Here is a 3,923-nt window from a genome sequence, read left to right on the forward strand (position 1 = left end):
TGAAAATTCAAGTCCACTCCGAATGAATGAATCTAAAGGTCAGATGAACTGGAGGAAGCACTTATCTACTGACTGGACTTGAAACAGGGCAGCAATGCTGTATGTAAGCTACTTAAATGTTAAGACTACTTTGGGATGTACAAGGTGAAACTCCATTTTATTATGGAAATCATTTTGAAATATCTATTTTAAATGTGTCTTCCTGCTCTACTAGCACAGCACACTTTGTGTGTGGAGGGAGGAGACAGAAGGGCCTTTACCACCTCAGATCATTCAGATGACAAGTACCAAAGCTGCCTCCACTGCCATAGGTCTTAATCCCTCCTGTGTGGTACCAGGGTTGGATCACTGGGGTCACATGGCCCAAATTTTAGATTCTGTTGTGACAAAAGTATTGAGTCACTCCATAATGCCCTGCTGTTCATAAACTTCAGAATGACATGGTGTGGTAGTTCCATGGAAAAGATGATCCCAGTTTATGACTTTTTTTTTTTTAACCAGACTACTGCTCAGCTCTGGCCCATGATGGTACAGGGGACTGAACTGGGACCCTGGAGCCTCAGACAAGAGAGTCTCTTTGCATAACCATTATGCTATCTGCCCTCACCCTTAACTCTATTTTTAAAAAATATTTATTTATTTCATTTTGTTGTCATTATTATTGTTGTTGTCATTGATGTCATTGTTGGATAGGACAGAGAGAAATAGAAAGAGGAGGGCAAGACAGAGAAGAGAAAGACACCTGCAGACCTGCTTCACCGCTTGTGAAGTGACTCCCCTGCAGGTGGGGAGCCGGGGGCTCGAACCAGAGTCCTTAGCTCTGGTCCTTGCACTTTGCACCACCTGCACTTAACCTGCTGTGTAACTGCCCCCCACCCTTGACTCTCTTTAACAGTCATCAACTACTACTGGGCTGTCTGAGGAGGCCAGATGTATTTTCCCCCATGTTTTTCTCTGCAAAAATGTGTCATGAATTTTTGGACAACTCAATATCATTTCACATGTCAGGTTATGCTAAGGCATTTGCAAATAGTCATCACCTTACATATTTAATTTTAAAAATTCTAAATATTTAATATCCAGCACTGCAGAGATACTGGCACACAAAAAAAATACTTAGCCCACAGTCCTTATGGTCTTTATGTCAACTCTCTGCATCCATACCCCAGAAAAGTTTTTTTTCTCAAGATGTGGTGTTCCCCAGGGTGGGGGAGAGAGCATAATGGTTATGCAAAAAGACTAGTGTCCAAGACTCCACTAAGTCCCAGGTTCAATCTCCAGCACTACCACAAGCCAGAACTGAGCAGTGTCCTGCTCTCTTGTTAAAGTATAATATATATTTTTTCTAACGTGATAGTTCCAACTTTAGCTTGGTCTCATCCCTGGTTCTTCTGTTTCCTCTTTCAAGCCTACTATCTTCAGTTCTTCAATGCATCCCTTCTCACCATGACCTAAATCCTGACAAATGCTTCCAGGAATCCCAGTTCCAGTCTTCGAGTGCACTTATTCCCACCTGTACTTTTCCGTTTATAGTGACTTTTACCTTTAAACAGGCAGGCCAAAATCTAACACAGCTTCCACTTTCCTCAGGTTATACTAACTGTTCCAAAATGCCTCTTCTTCTACGCTGCTGTCTCATTCATGTGGGTCTTTCTAGACAGACACACTTATAATCTAGGCCACAAATTCCTGCTCCATTTTAACATAACCTGCGTTTTTTGTCTATTTTCTGATCCATTTAGGCTTAAACAGACATGCCTTTTGTCGCTACTCAACATGGACCCCAAATGCTAAACTCCATTCCTATGCCTCCATGGACTTTCACACACAGGTTGATTGCACACATAGACTACAAAGAGCACTTTTCTTCATATTTTACAAAAAGACTTGAAACATAGAACTTTCTATTAACTGCCATACCACAGCACAACCAAATCTAACTCCTAAATAGATGCATTACAGTTTGTTTAAAGGCTTAATGGCAATGATGAAGGGATGGGGAGTTATTTCATAGAACTGAATACAAAATTCAAGACATAGTAAAAACTCAGTAGGGTCTCATGAGTCCTGAAGTAGGCGGTGCCCAGTTTGGAGGGGCGATTGCTATGTTCAGATAGCCCCCGATCTGGAATTTCTGCAACTGCAAGTTCATGGGATCGTCAGTCCCCTTCCTCCTAGACATTGTGCTGCCAATCTCCTTCACTCGATATAGCCTGGTCTTTTAAGATGTGTGGAAACTATTGTAAATTTGAAGTGTTTGAACACTTGAACTTGAATGCCTTTCTTCCTAGCTTCTGGGTAGACTTCTTTTACTAAACTTGTCATCTCTTTCAAGGCTGCATCCATCCAGGTGTAGATCTGCAGCTTGTTGGATGGCACATTTCCGGGAGAACTCATCCATGCGGTGGTGGCGCCTGTTGGTGGTGGTAAAGACCTGCAGCAGCAGCAGGCAGGTCTTCTCCCTGTCGATTGGCTTCTCCAGTTATTTCTTGATCTCTTCCTGAGTGATGCGCGACTCCACCTCCATCTTCCTCCTGTGTCCTCATTTCATATGTAATCTACCTGTAAACCCTATCAGTTCTGCCTTCAAAGCACAGCCATTCCTACCATCTCCTCAGCCCTCCATCCTAATCTGTGCCTAGCTGGTCATTGTATTATCTTCTCTGGCTAGATTTCTTTCCCCAGCATCACTGAAATCTCTTATCCATTTGACTTTATTTTTTTGACAATAAGTCAAATTCTCTCCTTCATAGCCTCTCTTCTCCAATGAACGTAAGCTTCCTCTAAGTGACCTGGTTCCTTTCTCTCCCTGGCATCTCCCACCTTTCTCTCTCATCCCTCCATGCCTGCACATCTTATAGACCTTTCTTTTACACTCATCCATGAGGATCTGGTTGCTCCTGGCACAGTTCTAATTTTTACTGTCCATGCCTAGAGCTGTCACTAGTCCAGAGAGGCATTCACTTTCACCATGTCTCTGCTCTCTACATCTTTCTTATTTTCATGTGTGTGATTTTTTAAAGTAAATCTTTTAAAAATATTTTTAACTTTTTTTATAGGACAGAAAGAAGTTGAGCAGGAAAGGGGGTGGAGAAAGAGAGAGACAGAGAGACACCTGTAGTACTGGTTCAATACTTATGAATCTTTCCTCCTGCAAGAGGGGTGGGCAGATTCTTGTGCATGGTAACACATGCACTTACCCAGGTGTGCCACATGTGTGTGACACATCTGTGTCACTCACAGGCAAAAAAGAAACTCCTGTGCTCCATTTCTGATACTTAGAACAGTAGCGGACACACAGCTAGTGGCCAGTAAATGTGAAAGAATCAATGTTCTGTTCAATATACAGCCTGCAGAAGAACAAAACCCACCCCTTCAGTGCTGCAAATGTATCTGGGGCTGGGGATTGATGAGGGGTGTAGTGGGGGAGGAGGATGAGCTCCAACTCTTGATCGATCTCACCCCATTCTGTCCCGCGTTTCAGGCTCACTCCAAGCAGTCAGTCCTTGCATACCCTGGAACATTATATATATATATGTATTTTTTTAACTTGCTTAAGAATTACAGTAAAAAGGTAATTGAGAACTGGCATTGTAGGTTCAGCTGAGTTCAGTGAGGATTTCCTGAAGAAAGTGGGGACTGGTCGTCCTTGTGTTAGAACTCAGTGCTCTCCTATCTTCATGAGATAATGGGATTTTATTCATCCTAAGTGTTTTCCAACTTTTTGGATCATCTTTATTTTACTCTTTGCCATTTATATTATTTCTACATTCTTTTTTCATTAAGAGCACAGACAGGTCCTCTCCTTTCCTCACAAAAAGCTACTTCTCCTTCCTGGTAAACTTTAGTTAGTATATGTCCACACCCAGCCCCTGGGATGAGATGATGGTGAATAGTGTCAATCTCTCTCTCTCTCTCTCTCT

The 3,923-nt window shown here is 42.4% G+C and overlaps 1 pseudogene; it reads right to left on the reverse strand.

Annotated features, from left to right (window-relative positions):
• Positions 1-2,047: 2,047 nt before the first annotated feature.
• On the reverse strand, positions 2,048-2,530 carry LOC103125229 (histone deacetylase complex subunit SAP18-like; annotated as a pseudogene).
• Between the last annotated feature and the right edge of the window lie 1,393 nt (positions 2,531-3,923).

The sequence above is a fragment of the Erinaceus europaeus genome, chromosome 13 (assembly GCF_950295315.1).
Source record: "Erinaceus europaeus chromosome 13, mEriEur2.1, whole genome shotgun sequence".
Classification (NCBI taxonomy): Eukaryota; Metazoa; Chordata; class Mammalia; order Eulipotyphla; family Erinaceidae; genus Erinaceus; species Erinaceus europaeus.